At 30.8% G+C, this 17,909-nt stretch overlaps 1 protein-coding gene across 2 annotated transcripts in view; it reads right to left on the bottom strand.

Moving 5' to 3' along the window:
* Positions 1-8,873, bottom strand: part of Hexo2 (beta-hexosaminidase 2) — a 41,414-nt gene extending 32,541 nt beyond the window's left edge. Inside the window, exon 1 of one of the 2 annotated variants that reach the window (XM_075302828.1) lies at positions 8,715-8,873. The gene's annotated coding sequence lies outside the window, so the exon portion shown is untranslated. Of the gene's footprint in view, positions 1-1,682; positions 1,702-8,714 lie in introns of those variants that run through there. The other variant, XM_075302829.1, reaches the window with a different exon arrangement.
* Between the last annotated feature and the right edge of the window lie 9,036 nt (positions 8,874-17,909).

The raw sequence follows: 17,909 nt of genomic DNA, 5'->3' as shown, positions 1-17,909 counted from the left end.
CTTCGGCCAAAGTTTTTTTTTTTGCTTTTGTTTTTTTTTTTTACATATATTCCAGATATATTCGGAAGATTCCGAAAAAATGTTCAACATTACATTGTACTATATTAAATTTTGAACTGTAAAATGTGTCTTATTAAAGACCTAAAGTCAGAAAAGAACAGTGTTTGATATAAACGAAATGGACTGTGTTGTTATTTCAAAAATAACTTTTTTTATTGAAAAAATAAAAATTTTGTAACAAACGAATTTTGTTGGTGATAAAAGTTTAAAATTTTCGAAGCAATTCAAAAAACTCTAACAAAAGAAAAACGTTTTCGGTACACGTTTTCCAAACGTTTTTTTTCTTTGCGTGCATGTCAAAATTGGTCCGTATCGGTCTATAGTTATATATAGCCGATCCCCAATCACACAAAAATTGGTCCATATCGGTTCATAATCATGGTTGCCACCGAGCCAAAAATAATCTACCAAAATTTTATTTTTATAGAAAACATTGTCAACATTTTATTTCTATAGAAAATGTTGTCAAAATTTTATTTCTATAGAAAATTTTGTCAAAATTTTATTTCAATAGAAAATTTTTTCCAAATTTTATTTCTATTGAAAATTTTGTCAAAATTTTATTTCTATAGAAAATGTTGTCAAAATTTTATTTCTGTAGAAAATTTTGTCAAAATTTTATTTCTATAGAAAATTTTGTCAAAATTTTATTTCTATAGAAAATTTTGTAAAAATTTTATTTCTATAGAAAATTTTTACCAAATTTTATTTCCATAGAAAATGTTTTCCAAATTTTTCTTCTATAGAAAATGTTGTCAACATTTTATTTTGTCAAAATTTTATTTCTATAGAAACTTTAAACTTAATTATATACGTATTTAATCGTCCTTTTTAGTTTAATATATACCACGTATGGACTATGTGGTATATATTACGGTGTTAGGAAGTTTTAAGATACCTTGCCATCGGCAAGTGTTACCGCAACCCAAGTAATTCGATTGTGGATGACAGTCTTCAGTAGAAATTTCTACGTAATCCATGGTGGAGGGTACATAAGCTTCGGCCTGGCCGAACTTACGGCCGTATATACTTGTTTCTTCTATGAGATGATGTAATTTCGTGAACTGCAGTTAAAAAGTACAACAGGGCATTAAAATTTCCTTAAAACCAGGAAACGCTTTGTGGAATTTCCAAAAATTTAGTTAAATTTTCGTGCGATGTAGTTCATTCCTCCCATAAAACAGTTCACTTTTTTTCGGTGTAATTTTTTCACTTGTTAAGGAAAATTTTGTAGTTTCAAGGAATACATTTTAAATAAAGTTTAATTGGCTTTAGCGAAATAGAGGGGTCACTTTTTTTGAGAGTACTTTAGTTGAGATCGAAATACAATTTCTTTAATTTTTCTATTGCTTTAACTTTTCAAAAAATTTAATTTTTTTTGTTCGTTATAAAAATTATATTTTTATTGAAAATGTGTTAAAGAAACCACAAAGATTTTCTATAACCATAAATTCGTTTTAACTCAGGTCCTTATAAACGTGGCCATTTGTATAGAGAAGTCATGAAAAATCATTGGGACCTGAACAAGTTTTCGTTATAAAGTTCTATAAACCCGTCTTTTCGACTTTTTAAAATTTTTAATAAAATCCATTTGATCTCATTTGAAAATTTCACAAACATACCTATTATGCTATACCAAATAAATTGAAATAAATTTGAATAAATAAATTTAAATAGTTCGAATTAAGAACTTCAATTTGAATGAAAAAGATATAGTACCAAATTCCACTCTCTAGCTTAATTCATTGCAGCAACGTATTCAGATATGAAGTACAATTAAATGGCAAATTTAGAATGTTCCCACTATTTCACTACTACGCTAAATATGTCCAATCGACAACCAACAAATCAATTGATGACTTTTGGTGAAAACCAGCACGTACACTCGTCGAAAGTTTGAGTGATATTTGCAATTAATTGAGGTGAGTGCGAATTCTTTCTTCAACGGCTATTTAAAAGATAAAGACGAATTTTAATTTTTAAAATATTTTTATACCCTCCACCATAGGATGGGGGTATATTAACTTTGTCATTCCGTTTGTAACACATCGAAATATTGCTCTAAGACCCCATAAAGTATATATATTCTGGGTAGTGGAGAAATTCTGAGTCGGTCTGAGCATGTCCGTCCGTCCGTCCGTCTGTTGAAATCACGGTAACTTCCGAACGAAACAAGCTATCGGCTTGAAACTTGGCAGACGATCCGGCTGAAATTTGGTACATGGTGTTAGTATATGGTCTGTAACAACTATGCAAAAATTGGTCCACATCGGTCAATAATTATATATAGCCTCCATATAAGCCGATCCCCCGATTTGGCTTGCGGAGTCTCTAGGAGAAGCAAATTTAATCCGATCCGGCTGAAATTTGGTACATGGTGTTAGTATACGGTCTCTAATGACCATGCAAATATTGGTCCACATCGGTCCATAATTATATATAGCCCCCATATAAACCGATCACCAGATTTGAGCCGGAGCCTCTTGGAAGACCAAAATTCATATAATTCAGTTGAAATTTGGTACGTGGTGTTACTATATGGCCTCAAACACCAATGCAAAAATAGGTCGAAATCGGCCCATAATTTATATAGCCCCCATATAAACCGATCCCCAGATTTGCCCTCCGGAGCCCCATAGGAGAGTAAAATTCAACCGATTGGGTTTAAATTTGACACGTGATGTTAGTATATGGTATCCAACACCCATGCAGAAATTGGTTCATATCAGTCCATAATTATATATAGCTTCCATATAAACCAATGCCCAGATTTGACCTCCGGTGCCTTTTGGAGAAGCAAAATTCATCCGATCTGGTTTAAATTTGGTACGTGGTGGTAGTATATGATATTTAACAACCATGCAAAAGTGGTCCATATCAGTCCATAATACTATATAGCCCCCATATACACCGATCCCGAGATTTGGTTTTGGAGCCTCTTGGAGGAGCAAATTTCATCCGAGTCAGTTGAAATTTGGTACATTGTGCTAGTATATGGCCGTTAACAACCATGCATAACTAGGTCCATATCGGTCTATAGTTATAGGATCAGATAAATCGATCCGCAATATAAGTTAGTGCATATGTTTGCAACAACCAGAAGGAGACGAGATAGACACATTGTGTCTTTGGCAATAATGCTCAGGGTGGGTCCCTGAGTCGATATAGCCATGTCCGTCTGTCTGTGAACACATTTTTGTGATCAAAGTCTAGGTCGTAGTTTAAGTTCAATCGCCTACAAATTTGGCACAAGTTTCTGCTCCCATTTCCGATTTTCCGTCATATGTCCACAGAGTTCAAAGTTGTAGTCCGATTTACGTGAAATTTTGCACAGGGAGTAGAATTAAAATACTAAGTATGCATGTCAAATTTGGTTGAAATCGGTTCAGATTTCTATATATCTGCCATATATATGCTTTTCCGATTTGGACAAAAATTACCAAAATACCCACATTTTCCTTATAAAATCGCCACTGCTAAGTCGAAAACTTGTAAAATTGACTCAAATTTTCCTTTATTTCTAATACATATCTATCGACCAATAAATCATAAATACGAATTTGTCTCTTCGTTTAAATTTTCGATACCATATCACATCCGTCAAATGTGTTCGGTGCTATATATAAAGGTTTGTCCCAAATACATACATTTAAATATCACTCGATCTGGACAGAATTTGATAGACTTCTACAAAATCTATAGATGGGAAACATTTAAATCTGAAGCAATTTTAAGGAAACTTCGCAAAAGTTTATTTATGATTTATCGCTTGATATATATGTATTAGAAGTTTGGGAAAATTAGAGTCATTTTTACAACTTTTCGACTAAGCAGTGGCGATTTTACAAGGAAAATGTTGGTATTTTGACCATTTTTGTCGAAATCAGAAAAAAATATATATATGGGAGCTATATCTACATCTGAACCGATTTCAACCAAATTTGGCACGCATAGCTACAATGCTAATTCCACTCCCTGTGCAAAATTTCAACTAAATCGGAGTTAAAATTTGGCCTCTGTGGTCATATGAGTGTAAATCGGGCGAAAGCTATATATGGGAGATATATCCAAATCTGAACCGATTTCAACCAAATTTGGCACGCATAGTTACAATGCTAATTCTACTCCCTGCGCAAAATTTCAACTAAATCGGAGTTAAAAATTGGCCTCTGTGGTCATATGAGTGTAAATCGGGCGAAAGCTATATATGGGAGATATATCCAAATCTGAACCGATTTCAACCAAATTTGGCACGCATAGTTACAATGCTAATTCTACTCCCTATGCAAAATTTCAACTAAATCGGAGCAAAAAATTGGCCTCTGTGGGCAAATCAGTGTAAATCGGGCTAACATCTGAACCGATTACATCTGAACCGATTTCAAGCAAATTTGGCACGCATAGCTACAATGCTAATTCCACACTCTGTGGAAAATTTCAACTACATCGGAGTAAAAAATTGGTCTCTATGGTCATATGAGTGTAAATCGGGCGAAAGCTATATATGGGAGCTATATTTAAACCTGAACCGATTTCAACCAAATGTGGCACTCATACCTACAATGCTAATTCCACTCCCTGTGCAAAATTTCAAGTTAATCGGAGTAAAAGATTGGCCCCTGTGGTCAAATGAGTGTAAATCGGGCGAACGATATATATGGGAGCTATATCTAAATCTGAACCGATTTCAATAAAATTTGGCACACTTGACTACACTACTAATTGTACTCCTAGTGCAAAATTTCAACCAAATTGGGGTAAAACTCTGGCTTCTGAGACCATATTAGTCTAAACTAATAGAAAAAATTGCGTTTCACAATCGTGAACGGATGTTGTCAAAATGAAACAGAAACGTTCACAAAAAGTCAAAACGGAATGTTCACGATTTCGTCCACGGGCGTTCACGATTTCATGAACGGCATTCGTTTTTCTTTGGCCATGAAAAGTCTTAAAATAATCGTTAGACGTTGTTATGGCAACTGCGCCGTTGGTGCAATGTGCTAAGGCGACTGTTAACGCGTATCGTGCAGGCAACACAGGTTCGAGTCACGGTAGAGGAAATCTTTTTTAATTTTGCTTATAAATTCGTGTTTTGACAACGTGTGGTGTCATTTTTACGTTGACAGTTTGACAACACATGTGTGTTGATTCACTTTCATGAACGGATCGTTTCGAAATGACCACGTCGCACAGTGTGTCCTTCCCATACATTCGACGGCCAAAAATAGAAGGAGTTGTACGAGAGTAATGAAATTTGGCACGAGTTCCTAATATAATAGAATTAAGAAAATTTCAAAGTATCGACAAAATCGGTTCAGATTTAGATATAGCTCCCATATATATCTTTCGTCCGATATGCACTTATACGACCCTAGAAGCCAGAGTTTTACCCCAGTTTGGTTGAAATTTTGCACTAAGAGTACAATTAGTAGCATAGTCTAGTGTGCCAAATTTTATTGAAATCGGTTCAGATTTAGATATAGCTCCCATATATATCTTTCGTCCGATATGAACTTATACGGCCCTAGAAGCCAGAGTTTTACCCCAATTTGGTTGAAATTTTGCACTAGGAGTACAATGAGTAGCATAGTCTAGTGTGCCAAATTTTATTGAAATCGGTTCAGATTTAGATATAGCTCCCATATATATCTTTCGTCCGATATGAACTTATACGGCCCTAGAAGCCAGAGTTTGACCCCAATTTGGTTGAAATTTTGCACTAGGAGTACAATGAGTAGCATAGTCTAGTGTGCCAAATTTTATTGAAATCGGTTCAGATTTAGATATTGCTCCCGTATATATCTTTCCCATACAAATAATATTTCAAAAATGCCATATCTTCTGTAAATTTATAACTAGAATGTTTATTTTTCGCAAAAATGCATACAGCATCTATTAAATGCTGTTTTGAAAATATGAAGAAAATCAGCCCACTGTAACACCCGTCCCCCGTACAACCCCCATACAAAAGTTGTACAGTTCACTCTATTTAATTTATTAACAACATTTTCACATCTTCGTGATAATCTAATTTTTTAAGCTTCAATTTCGTTCTTAATGAATTGATGTATGGGTCGGAGGATATCAACAAATGATGCATTACATCTTCGTTAGTAGAACAGCGCCCAGTCTTGCGCGAGTTATATAGCCTATAACGTTTATAGTCTTTATTCCTCGCTTCCTGCGCTTCTTCTGATAACATTCCTTTGAAAAATAAACCATAAATAATAACTGATATATATAGCGTTATATTTTCTAATTTTGCAAAAATAAAATGCACATCAACATAGGTTCTATTTTTAGAATGACTGTAAGAACTGCTATAATTTTAAAAGATTCTACACATTGCGTGTAATAATAAGTGACGTTATTATTCATTCAATCCCAACGTCTTTAATAGCTCAGTGGATAGAGTTGGCGGCTGGTGTGCGAACATCTGGAGCTCGAGCCCAACTCATGCTCAAGTTTTCATTATGGTATGTAAAAATTTATTTAAAAAAAAAATAATAACTGATATGATTTTAATTTCAGTGTACGAGCACTTTATACACAATTATCTTACAAATATACTATTTATAGTAATAGACATGCACACAGGCAAAACAACAACAAGCTTTAACGAAAGAAAGAGTGCGCAGTTGTTGATGCACTCGTAAAATAACGCATAACTCATATTTTTTACTGTAATTTTTTGGTTTTCCATTGTTTTTTTGGCCGCAGGCAAATATGGGCACAATTTTTTTTGAATCTGTTAGCTGAGACCCTCAGCTTTAATTTGGTATATGACTCCATGTTTCGCACTGCTTCGCACATAACTAAAAGTTTAACGGAAAATCATAAATGTTTATTTTTTTGGCCCAAAATAAAACAAAATAATTTGTTGTTTTTTTTTTAATTTTTATTTTTTTTTTAACTTACATAATGCTTGATGCCTATTTAAAGTGAAAAAAAATTCTATAAGGTACACCCGGTGTATAGTTTATAAGTAACAATGTTTTAAATATGTCATAGAAAACTAACCTATTTGAGACTTGTTCACATATGTCAACTTTGCGCTGCTCGGGACAGAAAACCAATGGAGATATTTGCATAAAATTTTACACACATGACCTTTGTAATATAGTTTAACCAACTGTGCAAAAATCATCAAAATCGGAGAGCAGGTCCAAAATGATTTATTGCCGCAGCGGACACAGTGTGCGTCGTTCATGATTTTTTCTATGGGTGTATATCGGCCGAAAGATATATATGGGAGCTATATCTGAATCTAAACCGATTTCAATAAAATTTGGCACACTTGACTAAAGTACTAAGTGTTCTTCTTGTGCAAAATTTTAAGCAAATTAGGGTAAAACTCTGGCTTCTGGGGCAATTTAAGTCCACATCTAAATCTGAACCGATTTCTTTCAAAATCAATAGGGTTCTATTCTGAGCCAAAACACATATTTGTACCAAATTTGAAGTCGATGGGACTAAAACTGCGACCTAGACTTTGATCACAAAAATGTGTTCACAGACAGCCGGACATGGCTATATCGACTCAGGAGCCCAGCCTAAGCATTTTTGCCAAAGACACCATGTGTCTATCTCGTCTTCTTCTGGGTGTTGCAAACATATGCAATAACTTATAATACCCTGATCCACTGTGTGGCGCAGGGTGTAATAAATGGTGATAGTTTTTCTGCGAAAATGACGGATGACACCTTTTTCGAATTTGTCTCTTTGTTCGACACGGAAACTAGAAAATCTAGATTTTTTTAATTTTTAAATTAATTATCATATTCATGTTAGGGTGCATTTGAAATTCGGTGCAACCGAACACACCTCGGTGTTTACTTATTTTAGTTTAATTTATAATTGATTATGGTGTACGTTTATCTTTCATTACATTGTCAACTTTCAGAGGTTTTCAATTTAAATTCCAGTAGTTTTTTTTCTTCTTTTGTATTGAAACTGATACTGATACCGTTCACCCAGCCTTATCTCGGTAAATATTCTTTTGTGCATTCCTGACAATGAAAACTGCGGTTAATAGAATCGTTTTAAATATCTCGGTGAGAAATACACAATAGAAAGAAAATCTAAATCTTTTAGGAGGTGTCAAATGTTTGATAATATCCATGAATATACAAACAACACTATTGATGATCAATGATCAGGTAAATGTTTCACAAGACGACTTTTTTTGTGGAAACTATGTTTTGGTTTTCCAGCAAGATTATAAATTATAAATTTTATATTATTTTTTATAATATTTATATATTATAGTAAATTATAATTTATATTATAAATTATAAATTTATTTTTATTTTTATAAAAGCTTGTATCGTAAAGTTTCACAGTTTTCATTGTTTAACATTTTGAAATTAATTGGTTCAAAAAATAAACTGATTGTTCTCAATCAAGTCAATCGAACCTTAATATTATAAGATTTAATATTTTTTTTTACTTTTTTCTTTAAGTAAAATTTATTTTATTCACTTATATTGATGAGACTAATCGCAACTTTTCCTGCTATGTATTTTCACTTTCATATTTCTCATAAATTTTCACTGACTTTCACACTCAAACGAGAGTTTCAAGTTTGAATTTATTTATCTCCAATGATTTAGTGGTTTATTCGAATATCCATGGATGGATCAAACCTAACATACCAACTTCACAATCGACACCTTTCGCGTAGATTTGTGTTTGAGGGATAATTAACGTTTTAAAATTTTGTTTTTTTTTTTTCTTTTTTCTAATTTAGAGTAAAACACCGGGGAATATTTTAATGCAATTGTGAACGCTTCACAAGATGTACTGATATGGGTTTGTGTGTTGTGCTCAAATGAAACCAAAACATTTGAGCCCAGCTTGGTTTGAAAGCAGAAAAAAAGCAAAACTAAAAATAAAATACAATCCATATCGTCATACTCAAACATTGTGGCTGATATAAAAATCAAAACCACAATACTGCGGATCAAAATTATAGCAGTGATTTCTAAAGACTTTAGTATGAGGGTTATGATATTTTCATCATTTTATTTGTACATAGAAAAAATTTGTGCAATCACGTGATTGTTTTAATTGAATTTATTTCAATGATAGTATCAATCACAGAAATTTATTAAAAAAAAAAACAATTTTTATTTCATGTCAAAGCAAACAATAATTAAAATTAGGAAAATTTTCTAGCATTTTGCTTTCTTTTACTAAAATAAACAGTTACACAGAAAAAAATACATAGTTAAACTAACGCTGAATTTAACTTAGTTTTTTTTTTTTTGTAAACAAATTATTTGGTGTCCGTCCGTCTGTCCATGTATTTGTTGTTCACAGGATTCAGGTCGCAATTATTAACCGATTTGGATGAAATTTGGTACAGGGTGTTTTTTTGGCCACAAGGACGAAAGCTATTGAATTTGGAAGAAATCGTATCAAATTTAGATATAGCTCCCATATATATGTATCGCCTGATTTTGACATATGGGGTCACGTTGCGCCTTTTTACAATCCGATCGTCATCAAATTTTGCACATAGTAAACTTTTTCATCACCTTTTAAGTCTGCAAAATTTCATTGAAATCGGTTCAGATTTAGATATAGCTCCCATATATTTCTATCGCCCGATTTTGCCAAATTTGCCCGTAAAACCCTTATTTATCAACCGATCGTAACCAAGGTTGGCTAAATATAATCTTCTATGGCACTAACTGTATGTGCAAAATTTCATCGAAATCGGTTCAAATTTAGATATAGCTCCCATATATATGTATCGCCCGATTTTGAAAAATTTTTCCCTTAATAACCTTATTTTTGACCATAGGGACTTCACACAAGGTAACCTTCTGTGGTATCAATCATACCTGCAAAATATTATACAAATTGGTTCAGATTTAGATATAGGTCCCATATATACGCATCGCTCGATTTTGCCATATTTGGCCATAATACTCTTATTTATTAAACTATGTTATTCAAATTTTCATGTACTAGCTGATCGTATTTAAACTTACATGTAGCTCTACATAATAATATTGCCCGATTTTTACAAATTTGGATTTATTACCCACAACTAATTGACCGATTTCGTCTTTTTATACCCTGCGCCACATTGTGGAACAGGGTATTATAAGTTATTGCATATGTTTGCAAAACCCAGAAGGATACGAGATAGACATATGGTGTTTTCTGCAAAAATGCTCAGGGTGGGCTCCTGAGTCGATATAGCCATGTCCGTCTGTCCGTGAACACATTTTTGTAATCAAAGTCTAGGTCGCAGTTTTAGTCCAATCGACTTCAAATTTGGCACAAGTATGTGTTTTGCCCAGAATAGAACCCTATTGATTTTGGAAGAAATCGGTTCAGATTTAGATATAACTCCCATATATATATATATTTCGCCCGATATGGACTTATATGGCCCAGAAGCCAGAGTTTTACCCTAATTTGCACAAGAAGAACAATTAGTACTACAGTTAAGTGTGACAAATTTTATTGAAATCGGTTAAGGTTTAAATATATCTCCCATATATATCGTTCGCCCGATTTACACTCATATGACCACAGTGGCCAATCTCTTACTCCGATTTAATTGAAATTTTGCACAGGAAGTAGAATTAGCATTGTAGCTATGCGTGCCAAATTTGGTTGAAATCGGTTCAGATTTAGATATAGCTCCCATATATAGCTTTCGCCCGATTTACACTCATATGATCACAGAGGCCAATTTTTTGCTCCGATTTAGTTGAAATTTTGCACAGGGAGTAAAATTAGCATTGTAGCTATGCGTGCCAAATTTGGTTGAAATCGGTTCAGATTTAGATATAGCTCTGATTTCGACAAAAATGGTCAAAATACCAACATTTTCCTTGTAAAGTCGCCACTGCTTAGTCGAAAAGTTGTAAAAATGACTCTAATTTTCCTAAACTTCTAATACATGTATATCGAGCGATAAATCATAAATAAACTTTTGCGAAGTTTCCTTAAAATTGCTTCAGATTTAAATGTTTCCCATATTTATTTTTTTACTAATATGGTGTTCCACCCTAGTGCATTAGCCGACTTAAATTTTGAGTCTATAGATTTTGTAGAAGTCTATCAAATTCTGTCCAAATCGAGTGATATTTAAATGTATGTATTTGGGACAAACCTTTATATATAGCACCCAACACATTTGACCGATGTGATATGGTATCGAAAATTTAGATCTACAAAGTGGTGCAGGGTGTAATATTGTCGGCCCGCCCGACTTCAGACTTTCTTTACTTGTTTTAACTTGATTTCGGATTAGATGAAAATGCAAATTTTTTTAAAAACCTTTTTTTTTCAAAACCGGTTAAAACCGAAATAATAGAAATTAGCGAAAATGAGTTTTAAATACTTATTTTCATTGTAATAAAACCAACATTTTGAGGATTGTAAACACAGGAAAATATTCTTTTGCAATCACGAAATTAATTAATTCAATTAATTTTTTAATTGAAATGCCTTCAATCATAGATCAAAAATCCAAAAATACTTGATTAATTCATTTCGTGGTCAATTTTTTTTTTAATTTATTCAATCAAGTTTTTTTATTGATTCAATTAATTTTGTACTTGATTCAATTAAAAATATAATTGTTGTGATTGCTAAACTCAATTAATTTAAAAACGTTATTAAATTAAAAACGTAACTATTTTCAGTCAGTTTCTTAGCTGACTTAATATTTTTAGTTCAATTAAAAAAATTGATTGTTTTTTTAATTAATAATTTAAAAAATTCGAGTTTGATTAAAAAGTTAGTTGGTGGAAAAGTTTGTAACTTCAATTAACTTTTCAATTCATATCAACTTAAAAAAAATATAATCATTGCTTTTTTTTATTAAATTTGGGACACGGATCTTTGAAATCTACGACCCCCTTTTGAAGATGGACAAATTTTCCTTAAAATAAAGAGAAATAATTAATCTTTAAATAAACTAGTCAGTTATTGCTTGTAAATTTACAAGTAATTTTTTACCCACTGAAAATAAAATTGACGTAATATGGAAGATTACGCAACCTAAACTTTAGGACACGCATTTTATACAATACTTAGGACAAATAGATCCGATCCGGTTGAAATTTGGTACGTGGTGTTATTATACGGTCTCTAATAACCATTCAAAAATTGGTCCAAATCGGTTCATAATTATATAGCCCCCATATAAACCGATCCCCAGATTTGACCTCCGGAGCCTCTTGAAGGAGCAAAATACATCCGATCCGGTTGAAATTTGGTACGTGGTGTTAGTATATGGTCGGAGCCACCGTGGTGCAATGTTTAGCATACCCGCCTTGCATACACAAGGTCGTGGGTTCGATTCCTGCTTCGACCGAACACCAAAAAGTTTTTCAGCGGTGTAATGCTCAGTAATGCTCAGTAATGCTGGTGACATTTCTGAGGGTTTCAAAGCTTCTCTAAGTGGTTTCACTGCAATGTGGGACGCCGTTTGAACTCGGCTATAAAAAGGAGATCCCTTGTCTTGAGCTTAACATGGTATCGGGCAGCACTCAGTGATAAGAGAGAAGTTCACCAATGTGGTATCACAATGGACTGAATAGTCTAAGTGAGCCTGATACATCGGGCTGCCACCTAACCTAACCTAGGGCAACTTTCTTTAAAATAAAAAAAATGTTGTTTTAAACATTTATTCCTTAAATTTATAACACGAATCTTTGAAATTTGCGGCCTTCCGTTAAAGTCGCATGTCTTTCAAGTAAAGCAATTTGGTCATAAAGCAAAGAAAAAGTTTTGCAGCGGTGAAAAACATTTTTGAAGCAAAGAAAACATTTTTGATGTTATCTCAGATATTTAATCTTTGAATTAAAGATAATAATGCGTCAAATTTAGGCTAAGTTTTATTGTAAGGATTTTACATTATAGGTTTAAAGTTTTTTTTTCTTTTTAATTTCCCAGCAAAAAAAGCGTCGCCAAAAAAGCAATGAAAATGTTCCGGAAGTGGTGCAAAATTGACGCAGAAGCGATGAATTTAACATGGACTTGACGGAAGTCATCCATTTCAACAGCCGGTGCACTGAATTTGCATCACTTCTTTAGGTGTGATCCGAATTCAATGTTTTGGATGTAAATTAAAAAATTCTGTGATACTTTGTCAAATAAATAATTTCTATAATTTTTTATAATTTTTAATGGATTCTAATGCTTGTCTTGCATTTTTCGACAAAATTTTTAATAATTTGTACCTTTTTATGAATTCTTAAACTGTTTTTAAACAATTTGAAACAAAAAAGTTAAAATTATCCATTAAAAATATGAACAAAAACATGTTTTAAAAAATTGAATGAAAATAACTTCCTGTGTAGTTAAAATAAAGAACATCATTGGGAGTACATCTTCTGGAAGTGCTTTTAAAGTTGTGCCTTTGGAAGAACTTCCATTTTTTTTTGTGTTCCATAACTTTGTTAATATATCGCCAGAAGAGAATGAAAAATCGATAAATTAGATCTGTACACCAAAAATTTATTGACCTAACATAAAATATTAAGATATGCAATTTACCCTATATTAGTACAAATTTCATTAAAAAAAAAAAACAAATGTTAATTAAAAGAGTGTTGATGACCTACGCTTTAAGAATTATTTTCTTTAAAATTAGCAGATGAAAAATCTGACACTAAAAGGAATGTATCCTCTATGCTAAGCAGAGATGGTCTGTATCAAACTTTTTTAGGTTTGCGACTGTCGCAAAGTTGTAAACGTCACATACACGTCGTAAATGTAGAAAAAGTAACAAAAGTCGCAAACTCTAAAAACTTTAGTCGCGTCAGCTAGGCAGCGAATTCGATGATATGCAAGACGATTGTATGTGCGAAGAAGTTTCAATTCTTAGGAATGTTCACAATTTTCGGTTTCAGTCCCCACATTTCCCTATTGTCTTTTGCACGAGTACAGGGTAACCGTGGATTTTCTCGTCCTTACTTAGCTTTAAGTGAACTTAAGTGAACTGTCCAATATAACCCCAAAGTATTTTGCACACTCACCAATTTCGATGCCATCTAAGAAAATAGGCTTGACCGTGGAAAAACTTTCACAAATTTCTGCAGAAACTCACATCGATTGCTGTCAAACTAAATTAAAAAATACTCAGGATTTCCTCTATTCAAAATTAGGTTTTTTACAGTAGGTTTACGACTTTTGCAACATACGTATTATACCGTCGCAAATGTATGTCGCAAAAGTGACAGTTGTGACAGGCCAACCCTGATGCTAAGCAAAAATAGCATTTGCATTTTAAGGATATGAAATCTTTGAGCTTTCTAAAATATTTTCTTCAGTGTATATTGAATTGTGGTCTAATTTGTTCTCCATAAATCTAATTTTTCTATGTGTCTATAGTCAAATTCATTTACGAAGCTCACTACTACCGCATTAATTACCACTTCCTTGAACTTAATTGATTTCGCTATATCCTCAGTGAATATCTGCATGCTTTTTTGTAGAGCAAAACTGTTACCGCTTACAAGTTTTATCCAAAGAAAGTACGAAAACTTACACACACACTCACAAAGGCAAACTAAAACTTTCAAGTGACAGAAAAACGACAAGATTACAATAAGCAATAACAATATCCAGATATCCAGAGAAAAAAATGGCAGGTTGAAACGAATATTTATGAACAGTACCAATGTAATAAAGGAAAGGGAAATATTAAGTATGTAATATCCCAGCAAAAACAGCGCTGTCAAAAAAGTAGTTCTATTTGGAATCGGAAGTGGTCCAAAATTGGCGCGGAACCGATGACCATGGGCTTGTCGTATAGTGAATCACATATTGGGCTAATATAAACGATTATGTACCTAAATTTTATGACACAGAATTTACACGATATTAAGGAGAAATTTCCTTTAATTATTGAAATTTGAATAAAAAGAAAATTTAAAACTTTTGGTTAAAAAAAATTTTTTTCATTAAATTTAGGACATGAATTTTGTGTCTTACCGTTAAAGTCGCATGTCTTTAGAGTAAGGAAAAATTTCCCTAAAGTAAATAAAAACATTTTCGATTTAAAGAAAACGTCTTTAAATTTACTGGTATCTTGAATCTTTGGGTTTAAAATAAAAACACTTCAAATATAGGCTAAGATTTAACAAACCATTTTGTTATTTTCACTAAAGAACAGTTGCCACTCGAACCAAATACAATCTACCAATATTTGGAGAAAAATTAACCAAAACACTACCAAACAAAAAACTTATTTTGCAAAATATAATTTCTATAGAAAAATTTGATCAAAATTTTATTTCTATAAAAAATGTCAAAATTTTATTTCTATAGAAAATTTTGTCAAAATTTATTTCTATAGAAATTTTGGTAAAAGTTTCATTTCCATAGAAAATGTTGTCAACATTTTATTTCTATCGAAAATGTTGTCAAAATCTTATTTCTATAAAAAATTTTGTCAAAATTTTACTTCTATAGAAAATTTCGACAAAATTTTATTTCTATAGAAAATTTCGACAAAATTTTATTTCTATAGAAAATTTTGTCAAAATTTTATTTCTATAGAAAATTTCGACGAAATTTTATTTCTATAGAAAATTTTGTCAACATTTTATTTCTATAGAAAATTTTGTCAAAATGTTATTTCTATAGAAAAATTTGTCAAAATTTTATTTCTATAGAAAATTTTGTCAAAATTTTATTTCTATAGAAAATTTTGTCAAAATTTTATTGCTATAGAAAATTTTGTCAAAATTTTATTTTTATAGAAAATTTTGTCAAAATTTTATTTCTATAGAAAATTTCGACAAAATTTTATTTCTATAGAAAATTTCGACAACATTTTATTTCTATAGAAAATTTTGTCAAAATTTTATTTCTATAGAAAATTTCGACAAAATTTTATTTCTATAGAAAATTTCGACAAAATTTTATTTCTATAGAAAATTTTGTGAAAATTTTATTTCTATAGAAATTTTGGTAAAAATTTTATTTCTAAAGAAAATGTTGTCAAAATTTTATTTCTATAGAAAATTTTGTCAAAATTGTATTTCTATAGAAAATTTAGTCAAAATTTTATTTCTATAAAAAATGTTGTCAACATTTTATTTCTATAGAAAATTTTGTCCAAAATTTTATTTCTATAGAAAATTTTGTCCAAAATTTTATTTCTATAGAAAATTTTGTCAAAATTTTCTTTCTATAGAAAATTTCGTCAAAATTTTATTTCTATAGAAAATTTTGTCAAAATTTTATTTCTATAGAAAATTTTGTCAAAATTTTATTTCTATAGAAAATTTTGTCAAAATTTTATTTCTGTAGAAAATTTTGTCAAAATTTTATTTCTATAGAAAATTTTGTCAAAATTTTATTTCTATAGAAAAGTTTGTCAAAATTTTATTTCTATTGAAAATTCGGTCAAATTTTATTTCTGCAGAAAATTTTGTCAAATTTTATTTCTAAAGAAAAATTTGTCAAAATTTTATTTCTATAGAAAATTTCGACAAAATTTTATTTCTAAAGAAAATTTCGACGAAATTTTATTTCTATAGAAAATTTCGACAAAATTTTATTTCTATAGAAAATTTTGTCAAAATTGTATTTCTATAGAAAATTTTGTCAAAATTTTATTTCTATAAAAAATTTTGTCAAAATTTTATTTCTATAGAAAATTTCGACAAAATTTTATTTCTATAGAAAATTTTGCCAAATTTTATTTCTATAGAAAATTTTGTAAAAAGTTTATTTCTCTAGAAAATTTTGTCAAAATTTTATTTTTATAGAAAACGTTGTGAAAATTGTATTTCTATAGAAAATTTTGACAAAATTTTATTTCTATAGAAAATGTTGTCAAAATTTTATTTCTATATAAATTTTGGTAAAAATTTCATTTCCATAGAAAATGTTGTCAAAATTTTATTTCTATAGAAAATTTTGTCAAAATCTTATTTCTATAGAAAATGTTGTCAACATTTTATTTCTATAGAAAATTTCGACAAAATTTTATTTCTGTAGAAAATTTCAACAAAATTTTATTTCTAGAGAAAATTTTGTAAAAATTTTATTTCTAAGAAAATTTTGTCAAATTTTATTTCTATTTTCTTTCTATAGAAAATTTTGTCAAAATTTTATTTCTTTTATTTCTTATTTCAAAATTTTATTTCTGTAGAAAATTTCGACAAAATTTTGTCAACATTTTATTTCTGTAGAAAATTTTGTCAAAACAAAAAACAAATAACGAAAAAAATGTTATTTCTATAGAAAATTTTGTCAAAATTTGATTTCTATAGAAACTTTTACCAAAATTTTATTTCTATAGAAAATTTCGACAAAATTTTATTTCTATAGACAATTTTGTCAAATTTTATTGCTATAGAAAATTTTGTCAAAATTTTATTTCTATAGAAAATTTTTGTTAAAATTGTATTGCTAGAGAGGAGTATTTTTCAAAATGTACCAAAATATCACGAATTCTACCATTCTACCAAACAGTAAAAAATCGACCATTTTTTTCTCAAAGCCATTTTTTTCTCAAAGTCGAATATACCCAATATCTTTGGTGCAGGGAACTCAAATACCCATGTGCATATTCAAAATAAAAACAAAAGATAAATTAATTCAACTTCATTCACTCAACTCGGCTCGACAGCGTTAAAATACAACACAACTCAGCAGGTCAGTGATAGTGACTGGTAGTCGTCAAATAAAATACATATTAAAAAGAAATTCCAAAAATAAGGGAGGGAGTAGCGAAATGAAATTTAAATCACAACTTCATTAACATGAAATTAATATGGATAGCATTGGCTCTACCACTACAGCCATGGCATTTGATGTGTGATATGCGGGTCACCAATAATTCACTTCATTCAATGAGAAGC

The sequence above is a fragment of the Haematobia irritans genome, chromosome 3, assembly GCF_050003625.1.
Source record: "Haematobia irritans isolate KBUSLIRL chromosome 3, ASM5000362v1, whole genome shotgun sequence".
Lineage (NCBI taxonomy): Eukaryota > Metazoa > Arthropoda > Insecta > Diptera > Muscidae > Haematobia > Haematobia irritans.
Note: the sequence above shows the minus strand (reverse complement) of the source record. Positions and strands in the feature narration are given on the sequence as shown.